The sequence below is a fragment of the Mesoplodon mirus genome (genome assembly GCF_964341445.2).
Source record: "Mesoplodon mirus genome assembly, contig: HAP1_SCAFFOLD_80, whole genome shotgun sequence".
Lineage (NCBI taxonomy): Eukaryota > Metazoa > Chordata > Mammalia > Artiodactyla > Ziphiidae > Mesoplodon > Mesoplodon mirus.
Window position 1 is genome coordinate 1,164,068 of NW_028295781.1, and position 15,939 is coordinate 1,180,006.

Sequence of the window (15,939 nt, forward strand, 5' to 3'; positions counted from 1 at the left end):
ACCAGGAGCTTAAAGGGGCTGTCTCTCCAAGTTGGGAGATTGATAGGAAAGCAGTTGGAAAGTCAAACCGGAGCACAAGGAGAGGGACTCTTCGTTGAGTTTTAGAAACCTTTCGTATTCACAGTGTGTCCATTCTCTAGGTTTCCCGTACATGTTATAGCTGTAGTAATATTCCCTTCAACCTGGAGAGCTGGGACCCATGGAATGGGTGCCATGCGTTATTGCTTTAAAGGGTCTGCATTTGCTCACCCAATCTCACCAATCCTCTCAGTCCCAAGTGTCCAGCCTTATGCCACATCCAGCTGTCATTGTAGATAGGGTCATTCCAGGTTGCATCAGAGACCCTGAAGGAATTGTAAAGAATTTCCCTGTTTCTTTGTTCTGTTTTTGAAATTCCTTTTTAGAGTGGGTTTGAGCTGATTCTCGCTGCCCTGTTTATGCCAGTCTAGACACACTTGATTCCCTTACGGAGACATATGAATACATAGGTTTTAAGATTCTTACTAGTCAGATCTATTCCTCTGCGGGAAATATGGGGTTTTGAGTCCCTTTCACTGAGGAAGGTGTAGGTCTTGTCTATTCCATAGTTGGTTTTTGGAACGGTACCTGTGCTTATATCAAACTCTGGTTTGATGCATCACCCCACCTCTCCTTCCCCCTTAAGCAGGCATAAGAGTGTTTTCTAAATGTGAGACTCTCTTCTCTTGCCTAACTCAGTTCATGTGTAGCCATGTTTACAGGATCTTCCTAAGTGATATCTTATGATAAGTTTCTTTTCCTGTGTGACTTCTTTCACTTAGAATCATCGTACCTGAATCCACTCATTTTGCTGCTACTGGTCTTATGACATTGATTTCATGGCTGAGGGATATTCCATCGTACGTAAGTTCCACAATGTTTGGAACCATTTTTATATTTCCTGGGATATTTCAGGTGTACCCAGGTTGAGGTTCCTGTAAGCAGCGCAGCCCTCAAGTTGGGGGTGGCTCTGTCTTATGGATTTTCAGTTTTCCCAAGGTATATTCCCTAGACTGGAAGTGCCCTTGGCTCTGTAGCTCTGTTGTTTACTTGTTTTAGGGAACACAATGCACTCCTCCAGTGAGGCAGTTGGCAACTTACATCCCGCCCATCAGCATAACAAGGCTCCCTGTTCTCCAGGGCCTGCCTTGCCTTTCTGGTTTTTGCACATTTTGTGGATGTCCCTTTTGACCGGTGGGAAGTGATACTTCTTTGTAGTGCAGATTTGCATTGCCCGCTTGCTTGCTTGGCCAAAAAGGGCGTATGCGTTTTCTAACGCATACGCCCTTTTTGGCCAAGTGCATCATTGTCGAAGTTGTGCCCCTCTTCCTGTGCTTTACAGGCGATTCCAACGTACCTCTTGAAATCTCTTTCTTGCTATTCTGCCTCGCTTTCAAGTCCGCCTCGTTGCCTTCCCTCAACAGATTTTTGGACGATAGTTGGCCTTGATTACTCTGCCAGTTTGTGAATTGCTGTGCCCCTGAGCTCCATTTTTCAACTCGTTTTTTGTGAGCTGAACGCAAGTCCAAACTTTTGGTTCAGGAGCTATACTGGTTCCCGGTGGGTGGCTGAGACTTTGGTTAATTCTTCTTCCTGCCGGGAAATTAGAGTGACATGTGCCCATCCAAATGCCTAACAGCTACTCTCTCATTGGTTCTCCCTCTTCCCTTTCATCCTCTGCCAAATTGGCAACCTGTGCGAACCAGGAGCTTAAAGGGGCTGTCTCTCCAAGTTGGGAGATTGATAGGAAAGCAGTTGGAAAGTCAAACCGGAGCACAAGGAGAGGGACTCTTCGTTGAGTTTTAGAAACCTTTCGTATTCACAGTGTGTCCATTCTCTAGGTTTCCCGTACATGTTATAGCTGTAGTAATATTCCCTTCAACCTGGAGAGCTGGGACCCATGGAATGGGTGCCATGCGTTATTGCTTTAAAGGGTCTGCATTTGCTCACCCAATCTCACCAATCCTCTCAGTCCCAAGTGTCCAGCCTTATGCCACATCCAGCTGTCATTGTAGATAGGGTCATTCCAGGTTGCATCAGAGACCCTGAAGGAATTGTAAAGAATTTCCCTGTTTCTTTGTTCTGTTTTTGAAATTCCTTTTTAGAGTGGGTTTGAGCTGATTCTCGCTGCCCTGTTTATGCCAGTCTAGACACACTTGATTCCCTTACGGAGACATATCAATACATAGGTTTTAAGATTCTTACTAGTCAGATCTATTCCTCTGCGGGAAATATGGGGTTTTGAGTCCCTTTCACTGAGGAAGGTGTAGGTCTTGTCTATTCCATAGTTGGTTTTTGGAACGGTACCTGTGCTTATATCAAACTCTGGTTTGATGCATCACCCCACCTCTCCTTCCCCCTTAAGCAGGCATAAGAGTGTTTTCTAAATGTGAGACTCTGTTCTCTTGCCTAACTCAGTTCATGTGTAGCCATGTTTACAGGATCTTCCTAAGTGATATCTTATGATAAGTTTCTTTTCCTGTGTGACTTCTTTCACTTAGAATCATCGTACCTGAATCCACTCATTTTGCTGCCACTGGTCTTATGACATTGATTTCATGGCTGAGGGATATTCCATCGTATGTAAGTTCCACAATGTTTGGAACCATGTTTATATTTCCTGGGATATTTCAGGTGTACCCAGGTTAAGGTTCTTGAAAGAAGTGCAGCCCTCAATTTGGGGGTGGCTCTCTCTTATGGATTTTCAGTTTTCCCAAGGTATATTCCCTAGACTGGAAGTGCCCTTGGCTCTGTCGCTCTGTTGTTTACTTGTTTTAGGGAACACAATGCACTCCTCCAGTGAGGCAGTTGGCAACTTACATCCCGCCCATCAGCATAACAAGGCTCCCTGTTCTCCAGGGCCTGTCTTGCCTTTCTGGTTTTTACACATTTTGTGGATGTCCCTTTTGACCGGTGGGAAGTGATACTTCTTTGTAGTGCAGATTTGCATTGCCCGCTTGCTTGCTTGGCCAAAAAGGGCGTATGCCTTTTCTATGTGTCGATGCACGGGTCAGTGCCAGCGTACCAGCCAGGAGTAGGCTACGGCTTGGGGGTTAGGTGTAGGGCTGTTGGTGGGTTTCCGTTCCGGGCTAGTGTTAGGGTTAGGGAACGGCAAGGCTTAGGGCACAGGTGAGGGTACGGAAACGTGGGAGGGTCAGGCTACATGCTGACGCACGTGTCAGTGCCAGCGTATGGGCCAGGAATAGGCTACGGCATACGGTAAGGTGTAGGGCTGGTGGTGGGATTCCGTTCCGGCTTGGGTTAGGGTTAGGGAACGGCAAGGCTTAGGGCACAGGTGAGGGTACGGAAACGTGGGAGGGTCAGGGTACATGCTGATGCACGTGTCAGTGCCAGCGTACCGGCCAGGAGTAGGCTACGGCGTAGGGTAAGGTGTAGGGCTGTTTCCCTTTCGGGCTACAGTTAGGGTTAGGGAATGGCAAAGCGTAGGGAACAGGTGAGGTTACGGAAACGTGGGAGGGTCAGGCTACATGCTGATGCACGTGTCACTGCCAGCGTACCGGCCAGGAGTAGGCTACGGCTTGGTGGTTAGGTGTAGGGTTGGTGGTGTGTTTCCATTCCAGGCTAGGGTTAGTGTTAGGGAACAGCAAGGCTTAGGGCACAGGTGAGGGTACGGAAATGTGGGAGGGTCAGGCTACGTGCTGACGCACGGGTCAGTGCCATCGTACGGGCCAGGAGTAGGCTATGGCTTGGGGGTTAGGTGTAGGGCTGGTGGTGTGTTTCCGTTCCGTACTAGGGTTAGGGTTAGGGAACGGCAAGGTTTAGGGCACAGGTGAGGTTACGGTAATGTGGGAATTTCAGGCTACGTGCTGACGCACAGGTCAGTGCCAGCGTATGGACCAGGAGTAGGCTACGGCTTGGGGGTATGTTGTAGGGCTGGTGGTGGGTTTCCGTTCCGGGCTGGGGTTAGGGTTAGGGAACGGCAAGGCTTAGGGCACAGGTGAGGGTACGGAAACATGGGAGGGTCAGGCTACGTGCTGATGAAAGGATCAATGCCTGCGTACGGGCCAGGTATAGGCTACGGCGTAGGGAAAGGTGTAGGGCTGGTGTTGGGTTTCCGTTCCGGGCTAGGGATAGGGTTAGGGTACGGCAACGCTTAGGGCACAGGTGAGGGTACGGAAACGTGTGAGTGTCAGGCTACGTGCTGATGCACGTGTCAGTGCCAGCGTACCGGCCAGGAGTAGGCTACGGCGTAGGGTAAGGTGTAGGGCTGCTGGTGGGTTTCCCTGCAGGGCTAGGGTTAGGGTTAGGGAACGGCAAGGTTTAGGGCCCAGGTGAGGGTATGGAAACGTGGGTGGGTCAGTCTACATGCTGACGCACGGGTCAGTGCCAGCATACGGGCCAGGATTAGGCTACGGCGTAGGGAAAGGTTTAGGGCTGGTGGTGGGTTTCCGTTCCGGTCTAGGGTTAGGGTTAGGGAACGGCAAAGCTTAGGGCACAGGTGAGGGTACGGAAACGTGGGAGGGTCAGGCTACGTGCTGACGCACGTGTCAGTGTCAGCGTACAGGCCAGGAGTAGTCAACGCCATAGGGTAATGTCTAGGGCTGGTGGTGGGTTTCCGTTCTGGGCTAGGGTTAGGGTTAGGGAACGTCAAGGCTTAGGGCACAGGTGAGGGTACAGGAACGTGGGAGGGTCAGGCTACGTGTTTACGCATGGGTCAGTGCCAGCATACGGGCCAGCTGTAGGCTACAGCATAGGGTAAGGTATAGGGCTGGAGGTGGGTTTCCGTTCTGTGCTAGGGTTAGGGTTAGGGAACGGCAAGGCATAGGGCACAGGGGAGGGTACGGAAACGTGGGAGGGTCAGGCTACGTGCTGACGCACGGGTCAGTGCCAGCATACGGGCCAGGAGTAGGCTACAGCTTGGGGGTAAGGTTTAGGGCTGGTGGTGGGTTTCCGTTCTGGGCTAGGGTTAGGGTAAGGGAACGGCAAGGCTTAGGGCACAGGTGAGGGTACGGAAACGTGGGCCGTTTAGGCTACGAGCTTAACCACGGGTCAGTGCCAACGTACGGGCCAGGTGTAGGCTACGGCATAGGGTAAGGTGTAGGGCTGGAAGTGGGTTTCCGTTCTGTGCTAGGGTTAGGGTTAGGGAACGGCAAGGCATAGGGCACAGGTGAGGGTACGGAAACGTGGGAGGGTCAGGCTATGTGCTGACGCAAGGGTCAGTGCCAGCGTACGGGCCAGGAGTAGGCTACGGCGTAGGGAATGGTCTAGGGCTGGTGGTGGGTTTCCGTTCCGGGCTAGGGTTAGGGTTAGGGAAAGGCAAGGCTTAGGGTACAGGTGAGGGTACGGAAAGGTGGGAGGGTCAGGCTACATGCTGACACACGGGTCAGTGCCAGTGTACGGACCAGGAGTAGGCTACGGCTTGGGGGTAAGGTGTAGGGCTGGTGGTGGTTTTCCGTTTCGGGCTAGGGTTAGGGTTAGGCAACGGCAAGGTTTAGGGCACAGGTGAGGGTACGGAAACGTGAGAGGGTCAGGCTACGTGCTGCCGCATGGGTCAGTGCCAGCGTACGGGCCAGGACTAGTCTATGGCTTGGGTGTTAGTTGTAGGGCTGCTGGTGGGTTTCCGTTCCGGGCTAGGGTTAGGGTTAGGGAACAGCAAGGTTTAGGGCCCAGGTGAGGGTATGGAAACTTGGGGGTGTCTGTCCACATGCTGACGCACGGGTCAGTGCCAGCGTACGGGCCAGGAGTAGGCTACGGCGTTGGGTAAGGTGTAGGGCAGGTGGTGGGTTTCCGTTCAGGGCTAGGTTTAGGGTTAGGGAACGGCAAGGCTTAGGGCCCAGGTGAGGGTACGGCAACGTGGCAGTGTCAGGATACGTTCTGGCGCACGGGTCAGTGCCAGCGTATTGACCAGGAGTAGGCTACGGCTTGGGGGTAAGGTTTAGGGCTGGTGGTGGGTTTCCGTTCTGGGCTAGGTTTAGGGTTAGTGAACTGCAAGTCTTAGGGCACAGGTGAGGTAACGGAAACGTGGGAAGGTCAGGCTACGTGCTGATGAAAGGGTCAGTGCCTGCGTACAAGCCCGGAATACGCTGCGGCTTAGGGAAAGGTGTAGGGCTGGTGGTGGGTTTCCGTTCTGGGCTAGGGTTAGAGTTAGGGAACGGCAAGGCTTAGGGCCCAGGTGAGGGTACGGAAACGTGTGGGGGTCTGACTACATGCTGACGCACGGGTCAGTGCCAGCGTACGGGCCAGAAGTAGGCTACGGCGTAGGGAAAGGTTTCAGGCTGGTGGTGGGTTTCCTTTCCGGGCTAGGGTTAGGGAACTGCAAGGCTTAGGGCACAGGTGAGGGTACGGAAACGTGGGAGGGTCAGGCTACGTGCTGATGCACGTGTCAGTGCCAGCGTACCGGCCAGGAGTAGGCTATGGCTTGGGGGTAAGCTGTAGGGCTGGTGGTGTGTTTCCGTTCTGGGCTAGGGTTAGCGTTAGGGTACGGCAAGGGTTAGGGCACAGGTGAGGTTACGGAAACGTGGGAGTGTCAGGCTACGTGCTGACGCACGTGTCAGTGCCAGCGTACCGGCCAAGAGTAGGCTACGGCTTGTGGGTTAGTTGTAGGGCTGTTGGTGGGTTTCCGTTCCGGGCTAGGGTTAGGGTTAGGGAACGGCAAGGCTTAGGGCACTGGTGAGGGTACAGAAATGTGAGAAGGACAGGCTACGTGCTGACGCACGTGTCAGTGCCAGCGTACGGGCCAGGAGTAGGCTACGGCATAGGGTAAGGTGTAGGGCTGCTGGTGGGTTTCCTTTCCGGGCTAGGTTTAGGGTTAGGGAACGGCAAGACTTAGGGCACAGGTGAGGGTATGGAAACGTTGTAGGGACAGGCTACGTGCTGACGCATTGGTCAGTGCCAGCGTTCGGGCCAGGAGTAGGCTACGGCGTAGGGTAAGGTGTAGGACTGGTGGTGGGTTTCCGTTCCGGGCTAAGGTTAGTGTTAGGGAACGGCAAGGCTTCGGGCCCCGGTGTGGGTACGGAAACGTGGGGTGGTCAGATTACACACTGACGCACGGGTCAGTGCCAGCATACAGGCCAGGAGTAGGCTACGCCAGAGGGTAATGTCTAGGGCTGGTGGTGGTTTATGTTCCGGACTAGGGTTAGGGTTAGGGAACGTCAAGGCTTAGGGCACAGGTGAGGGTACGGAAACGTGGGGGGGTCAGGCTACGTGCTGACGCATGGGCCAGTGCCAGCGTACCGGCCAGGAGTAGGCTACGGCTTGGGGGTTAGTTGTAGGGCTGGTGGTTGTTTTCCGTTCCAGGCTAGGGTTAGTGTTAGGGAACAGCAAGGCTTAGGGCACAGGGGAGGGTACGGAAACGTGGGAGGGTCAGGCTACATGCTGACGCATGGGTCAGTGCCAGCGTACGGGCGAGGAGTAGGCTATGGCTTGGGGGTTAGGTGTAGGGCTTGTGTTGTGTTTCCCTTCCGTACTAGTGTTAGGGTTAAAGAACGGCAAGGCTTAGGGCACAGGTGACGTTACGATAATATGGGAAGTTCACGCTACGTGCTGACGCACATGTCAGTGCCAGCGTATGGACCAGGAGTAGGCTACGGCTTGGGGGTATGGTGTAGGGCTGGTGGTGGGTTTCCGTTCCGGGCTAGGGTTAGAGTTAGGGAACGGCAAGGCTTAGGGCAGAGGTGACGGTACGGTAACATGGGAGGGTCAGGCTACGTGCTGAAGCACATGTCAGTGCCAGCGTACGGGCCAGGAGTAGGCTACGGCTTGTGGGTAAGCTTAAGGGCTGGTGGTGGGTTTCCGTTCTGGGCTAGGGTTAGAGTTAGGGAACGGCAAGTCTTACGGCACAGTTGAGGGTACGGAATCGTGGGATGGTCAGGCTACGTTCTGACGCACGGGTCAGTGCCCGTGTACGGGCCAGGTGTAGGCTACGACATATGGTGAGGTGTAGGGATGGTGGTGGTTTTCCGTTCCGGCTAGGGTTAGGGTTAGGGAACGGCAAGGCTTAGGGGACAGGTGAGGGTACGGAAACATGGGAGGGTAAGGCTACGTCCTGACGCATGGGTCATTGTCAGCATACGGGGGAGGAGTAGGCTACGGCTTGTGGGTAAGATGTAGAGCTGGTGGTGGGTTTCCGTTCTGGGCTAGGGTTAGTGTTAGGAACGGCCAGGCTTAGGGCACAGTTGAGGGTCCTGAAACGTGGGAGGGTCAGGCTACTTGCTGACGCACGTGTCAGTGCCAGAGTACGGGCCAGGAGTAGGCTACGGCTTGGGGTTAAGTTGTAGGGCTGGTGGTGGGTTTCCATTCCGGGCTAGGTTTAGGGTTACAGAACGGCAAGGCTTAGTGCTCAGGTGAGGGTACGGAAACGTGGGAGGGTCAGGCTACGTGCTGACGCACGGGTCAGTGCCAGCATACAGGCCAGCAGTAGGCTACGCCGGAGGGTAATGTCTACGGCTGGTGGTGGGTTTCTGTTCTGGGCTAGGGTTAGGGTTAGGGAACGTCAAGGCTTAAGGCACAGGTGAGGGTACGGAAACGTGGGAGGGTCAGGCTACGTGCTGACACACTGGTCAGTGCCAGTGTACAGGCCAGGAGTAGGCTACGGCGTAGGGTAAGCTGTAGGGTTCGTGGTGGGTTTCCGTTCCGGACTAGGGTTAGGGTTATGGAAAGGCAAGGCTTAGGGCACATGTGAGGTTACAGAAACGTGGGAGGGTCAGGCTATGTGGTGACGCACGTGTCAGTGCCAGCATACGGGCCAGGAGTAGGCTACGGCTTGGGGGTAACGTGTAGGCCTGGTGGTGGGTTTCCGTTCCGGGCTAGGGTTAGGGTTAGGGAACGGCAAGGCTTAGGGCACAGGTGAGGGTACGGAAACGTGGGAGGGTCAGGCTACATGCTGACGCACGTGTCAGTGCCAGCGTACGGGCCAGGAGTAGGCTACGGCGTAGGGTATGGTGTACGGCTGCTGGTGGGTTTCCGTTTCGGGCTAGGGTTAGGGTTAGGAAACGGCAAGGCTTAGGGCACAGGTGAAGGTACGGAAACGAGGGAGGGTCAGGCTACGTGCTGAGGCACGGGTCTGTGCCAGCGTACGGGTCAGGAGTAGGCTACGGCTTGTGGCTAAGCTATAGGGCTGGTGGTGGCTTTCCGTTCCGGGGTAGGGTTAGGGTTAGAGAACGGCAAGGCTTAGGGCACAAGTGAGGTTACGGAAACGTGGGAGGGTCAGGCTACGTGCTGACACATGGGTCAGTGCCCACGTACGGGCCAGGTGTAGGCTACAGCATAGGGTAAGTTGTAGGGCTGGTGGTGGGTTTCCGTTCCTCGCTAGGGTTAGGGTGAGGGAACGGCAAGGCTTAGGACACAGGTAAGGGTACGGAAACGTGGGAGTGTCAGGCTACGTGATGACGCACGTGTCAGTGCCAGCGTACAGGCCAGGAGTACGCTACGGCGTAGGGTAATGTCTAGGGATGGTGGTGGGTTTCCGTTCCTGGCTAGGGTTAGGTTTAGGGAACGTCAAGGCTTAGGGCACAGGTGAGGGTAAGGAAACGTGGGAGGGTCAGGCTACGTACTGATGCATGGATCAGTGCCAGCGTACGGGCCAGGAGTAGGCTACGGTGTAGGGTAACGTGTAGGGCTGTTGGTGGGTTTTCATTGCGGGGTACGGTTAGGGTTAGGGAACGGCAAGGCTTAGGGCACAGGTGAGGGAACGGAAACGTGGGAGTGTCAGGCTACGTGCTGACACACGGGTCAGTGCCAGCGTATGGGCAAGGAGTAGGCTACGGGGTTTGGTAAGGTCTAGGGCTGGTGGTTTGTTTCCATTCCGGGCTAGGGTTAGTGTTAGGGAACGGCAAGGCTTAAGGCACAGGTGAGGGTACAGAAAAGTTGGAGGTTCAGGCTACGTGCTAAAGCACGTGTCAATGCCAGCGTATGGGCCAGGAGTAGGCTACGTCGTAGAGAAAGGTGTATGGCTGGTGGTGTGTTTCCGTTCTGGGCTAGGGTTAGGGATAGGGAACGGCAAGGCTTAGGGCACAGGTGAGGGTACGGAAACGTGGGAGGGTCAGGCTACGTGCTGATGCATGGGTCAGTGCCAGCGTACAGGCCAGGAGTAGGCTATGGCTTGGGTGTTAGGTGTAGGGCTGGTGGTGTGTTTCCGTTCCGTACTAGGGTTAGGGTTAGGGAACGGCAAGTCATAGGGCACAGATGAGGGTACGGAAATGTGGGAAGGTCAGGCTACGTGCTGACACACGGGTCAGTGCCAGCGTACGGGCCAGGAGTAGGCTACGGCATAGGGTAAGGTGTAGGGTTGGTGGTGGGTTTCCATTCCGTGCTATAGTTAGGGTTAGTGAAAGGCAAGGCTTAGGGCACAGGTGAGGATACTGAAACGTGGGAGGGTCAGGCTACCTGCTGACGCACGTGTCAGTGCCAGAATACGGGCCAGGAGTAGGCTACGGCTTGGGGGTAATGTGTAGGGCTGGTAGTGGGTTTCCGTTGGGGGCTAGGGTTAGGGTTAGGGAACGGCAAGGCTTAGGGCACAGGTGAGGGTACGGAAACGTGGGAGGGACAGACAACATGCTGACGGACGGGTCAGTGCCAGCGTACGGGCCAGGAGTAGGCTACGTCGTAGGGTAAAGTGTAGGGCTGGTGGTGGGTTTCCGTTCCGGGCTAGGGTTAGGGTTAGGGAACGGCAAGGCTTAGGGTGCAGGTGAGGTTACGGAAACTTGGGAGGGTCAGGCTACGTGCTGACACACGGGTCAGTGCCAGCGTACGGGCCATGAGTAGGCTATGGCTTGGAGGTTAGGTGTAGGGCTGGTAGTGGGTTTCCGTTGGGGGCTAGGGTTAGGGTAAGGGAACGGCAAGGCTTAGGGCACAGGTGAGGGTACGGAAATGTGGGAAGGTCAGGCTACGTGCTGACGCACGTGTCAGTGCCTGCGTACGGGCCAGGAGTAGGCTACGGCATAGGGTAAGGTTTAGGGCTGGTGGTGGGTTTCCGCTCCAGGCTAGGGTTAGGGTTAGGGAACGGCAAGACTTAGGGCACAGGTGAGGGTACGGAAACGTGGTAGGGCCAGGCTACGTGCTGACGCACGGGTCAGTGCCAGCGTTTGGGCCAGGAGTAGGCTACGGCGTAGGGTAAGGTGCAGGGCTGGTGGTGGGTTTCCGTTCCCGGCTAGGGTTAGGGTTAGGGAACGGCAAGGCTTAGGGCCCAGGTGAGGGTACGGAAACGTGTGGGGGTCAGACTACATGCTGACGCACGGGTCAGTGCCAGCGTACGGGCCAGAAGTAAACTACGGCGTAGGGAAATGTTTCAGGCTGGTGGTGGGTTTCCGTTCCGGGCTAGGGTTAGGGTTAGGGAACTGCAAGGCTTAGGGCACAGGTGAGGGTACGGAAACGTGGGAGGGTCAGGCTACGTGCTGATGCATGTGTCAGTGCCAGCGTACCGGCCAGGAGTAGGCTATGGCTCGGGGGTAAGCTGTAGCGATGGTGGTGTGTATCCGTTCTGGGCTAGGGTTAGTGTTAGGGAATAGCAAGTCTTAGGGCACAGGTGAGGTTACGGAAACGTGGGAGGGTCAGGCTACGTGCTGACGCACGTGTCAGTGCCAGCGTACTGGCCAAGAGTAGGCTACGGCTTGGGGGTTAGTTGTAGGGCTGGTGGTGGGTTTCCGTTCCGGGCTAGGGTTAGGGTTAGGGAACGGCAAGGCTTAGGGCACAGGTGAGGGTACGGAAATGTGAGAAGGTCAGGCTACGTGTTGACGCACGTGTCAGTGCCAGCGTACGGGCCAGGAGTAGGCTACGGCGTAGGGTAAGGTGTAGGGCTGGTGGTGGGTTTCCTTTCCGGGCTAGGTTTAGGGTTAGGGAACGGCAAGGCTTAGGGCACAGGTGAGGGTACGGAAACGTGGTAGGGTCAGGCTACGTGCTGACGCATGGGTCAGTGCCAGCGTTCGGGCCAGGAGTAGGCTACGGCGTAGTGTAAGGTGTAGGACTGGTGGTGTGTTTCCGTTCAGGGCTAGGGTTAGTGTTAGGGAACGGCAAGGCTTCGGGCCCCGGTGTGGGTACGGAAACGTGGGGTGGTCAGATTACATGCTGACGCACGGGCCAGTACCAGCATACCGGCCCGGAGTAGGCTACGGCTTAGGGGTTAGGTGTAGGGCTGGTGGTTGTTTTCCGTTCCAGGCTAGGGTTAGTGTTAGGGAATAGCAAGTCTTAGGGCACAGGGGAGGGTACGGAAACGTGGGAGGGTCAGGCTACGTGCTGACGCACGGGCCAGTGCCAGCGTACCGGCCAGGAGTAGGCTATGGCTTAGGGGTTAGTTGTAGGGCTGGTGGTGTGTTTCCCTTCCGTACTAGTGTTAGGGTTAAAGAACGGCAAGGCTTAGGGCACAGGTGACGTTACGATAATGTGGGAAGGTCAGGCTACGTGCTGACGCACATGTCAGTGCCAGCGTATGGACCAGGAGTAGGCTACGGCTTGGGGGTAAGGTGTAGGGCTGGTGGTGGGTTTCCGTTGGGGGCAAGGGTTAGGGTTAGGGAACGGCAAGGCTTAGGGCACAGGTGAGGGTACGGAAACGTTGGAGGGTCAGGCTACATGCTGACGCATGGGTCAGTGCCAGCGTACGGGCCAGGAGTAGGCTACGGCTTGTGGGTAAGGTTTAGGGCTGGTGGTGGGTTTCCGTTCCGGGCTAGGGTTAGAGTTAGGGAACGGCAAGGCTTAGGGCAGAGGTGACGGTACGGTAACATGGGAGGGTCAGGCTACGTGCTGAAGCACATGTCAGTGCCCACGTACGGGCCAGGTGTAGGCTACGTCATAGGGTAAGGTTTAGGGCTGGTGGTCGGTTTTCGTACTGGGCTAGGGTTAGGGTTACGGAACGGCAAGACTTAGGGCACAGGTGAGGGTACGGAAACGTGGGAGGGTCAGGCTACATGCTGACTCAAGTTTCAGTGCCACCGTACAGTCCAGGAGTAGGCTACGGTGTAGGTTAAGGTGTAGGGCTGGTGGTGGGCTTCCGTTCAGGGCTAGGGTTAGGGTTAGGGAACGTCAAGGCTTAGGGCACAGGTGAGGGTACGGAAACATGGGAGGGTCAGGCTACGTACTGACGCACGGGTCAGTGCCAGCGTACGGGCCAGGAGTAGGTTACGGCGTAGGGTAAGGTGTAGGGCTGGTTGTGGGTTGCCGTTCCGGGCTACGTTTAGGGTTAGGGAACGGCAAAGCTTAGGGCACATGTGAGGGTACGGAAACGTGGGAGGGTCAGGCTACGTGCTGACGCACGGGTCAGTGCCAGTGTACGGGCCAGGAGTAGGCTACGGCTTGTGGGTAAGGTTTAGAGCTGGTGGTGGGTTTCCGTTCGGGGCTAGGGTTAGGGTTACGGAACGGCAAGGCTTACGGCACAGGTGAGGGTACGGAAACGTGGGAGGGTCAGGCTACGTGCTGACGCACGGGTCAGTGCCCGCATACGGGCCAGGTGTAGGCTACGACATATGGTGAGGTGTAGGGCTGGTGGTGGTTTTCCGTTCCGACTAGGGTTAGGGTTAGGGAACGGCAAGGCTTAGGGGACAGGTGAGGTTACGGAAACTTGGGAGGGTCAGGCTACGTGCTGACACACGGGTCAGTGCCAGCGTACGGGCCATGAGTAGGCTATGGCTTGGAGGTTAGGTGTAGGGCTGGTAGTGGGTTTCCGTTGGGGGCTAGGGTTAGGGTAAGGGAACGGCAAGGCTTAGGGCACAGGTGAGGGTACGGAAATGTGGGAAGGTCAGGCTACGTGCTGACACACGGGTCAGTGCCAGCGTACGGGCCAGGAGTAGGCTACGGCATAGGGTAAGGTGTAGGGTTGGTGGTGGGTTTCCATTCCGTGCTATAGTTAGGGTTAGTGAAAGGCAAGGCTTAGGGCACAGGTGAGGATACTGAAACGTGGGAGGGTCAGGCTACCTGCTGACGCACGTGTCAGTGCCAGAATACGGGCCAGGAGTAGGCTACGGCTTGGGGGTAATGTGTAGGGCTGGTAGTGGGTTTCCGTTGGGGGCTAGGGTTAGGGTTAGGGAACGGCAAGGCTTAGGGCACAGGTGAGGGTACGGAAACGTGGGAGGGACAGACAACGTGCTGACGGACGGGTCAGTGCCAGCGTACGGGCCAGGAGTAGGCTACGTCGTAGGGTAAAGTGTAGGGCTGGTGGTGGGTTTCCGTTCTGGGCTAGGGTTAGGGTTAGGGAACGGCAAGGCTTAGGGTGCAGGTGAGGTTACGGAAACTTGGGAGGGTCAGGCTACGTGCTGACACACGGGTCAGTGCCAGCGTACGGGCCATGAGTAGGCTATGGCTTGGAGGTTAGGTGTAGGGCTGGTAGTGGGTTTCCGTTGGGGGCTAGGGTTAGGGTAAGGGAACGGCAAGGCTTAGGGCACAGGTGAGGGTACGGAAATGTGGGAAGGTCAGGCTACGTGCTGACGCACGTGTCAGTGCCTGCGTACGGGCCAGGAGTAGGCTACGGCATAGGGTAAGGTTTAGGGCTGGTGGTGGGTTTCCGCTCCAGGCTAGGGTTAGGGTTAGGGAACGGCAAGACTTAGGGCACAGGTGAGGGTACGGAAACGTGGTAGGGCCAGGCTACGTGCTGACGCACGGGTCAGTGCCAGCGTTTGGGCCAGGAGTAGGCTACGGCGTAGGGTAAGGTGCAGGGCTGGTGGTGGGTTTCCGTTCCCGGCTAGGGTTAGGGTTAGGGAACGGCAAGGCTTAGGGCCCAGGTGAGGGTACGGAAACGTGTGGGGGTCAGACTACATGCTGACGCACGGGTCAGTGCCAGCGTACGGGCCAGAAGTAAACTACGGCGTAGGGAAATGTTTCAGGCTGGTGGTGGGTTTCCGTTCCGGGCTAGGGTTAGGGTTAGGGAACTGCAAGGCTTAGGGCACAGGTGAGGGTACGGAAACGTGGGAGGGTCAGGCTACGTGCTGACGCATGGGTCAGTGCCAGCGTTCGGGCCAGGAGTAGGCTACGGCGTAGTGTAAGGTGTAGGACTGGTGGTGTGTTTCCGTTCAGGGCTAGGGTTAGTGTTAGGGAACGGCAAGGCTTCGGGCCCCGGTGTGGGTACGGAAACGTGGGGTGGTCAGATTACATGCTGACGCACGGGCCAGTACCAGCATACCGGCCCGGAGTAGGCTACGGCTTAGGGGTTAGGTGTAGGGCTGGTGGTTGTTTTCCGTTCCAGGCTAGGGTTAGTGTTAGGGAATAGCAAGTCTTAGGGCACAGGGGAGGGTACGGAAACGTGGGAGGGTCAGGCTACGTGCTGACGCACGGGCCAGTGCCAGCGTACCGGCCAGGAGTAGGCTATGGCTTAGGGGTTAGTTGTAGGGCTGGTGGTGTGTTTCCCTTCCGTACTAGTGTTAGGGTTAAAGAACGGCAAGGCTTAGGGCACAGGTGACGTTACGATAATGTGGGAAGGTCAGGCTACGTGCTGACGCACATGTCAGTGCCAGCGTATGGACCAGGAGTAGGCTACGGCTTGGGGGTAAGGTGTAGGGCTGGTGGTGGGTTTCCGTTGGGGGCAAGGGTTAGGGTTAGGGAACGGCAAGGCTTAGGGCACAGGTGAGGGTACGGAAACGTTGGAGGGTCAGGCTACATGCTGACGCATGGGTCAGTGCCAGCGTACGGGCCAGGAGTAGGCTACGGCTTGTGGGTAAGGTTTAGGGCTGGTGGTGGGTTTCCGTTCCGGGCTAGGGTTAGAGTTAGGGAACGGCAAGGCTTAGGGCAGAGGTGACGGTACGGTAACATGGGAGGGTCAGGCTACGTGCTGAAGCACATGTCAGTGCCCACGTACGGGCCAGGTGTAGGCTACGTCATAGGGTAAGGTTTAGGGCTGGTGGTCGGTTTTCGTACTGGGCTAGGGTTAGGGTTACGGAACGGCAAGACTTAGGGCACAGGTGAGGGTACGGAAACGTGGGAGGGTCAGGCTACATGCTGACTCAAGTTTCAGTGCCACCGTACAGTCCAGGAGTAGGCTACAGT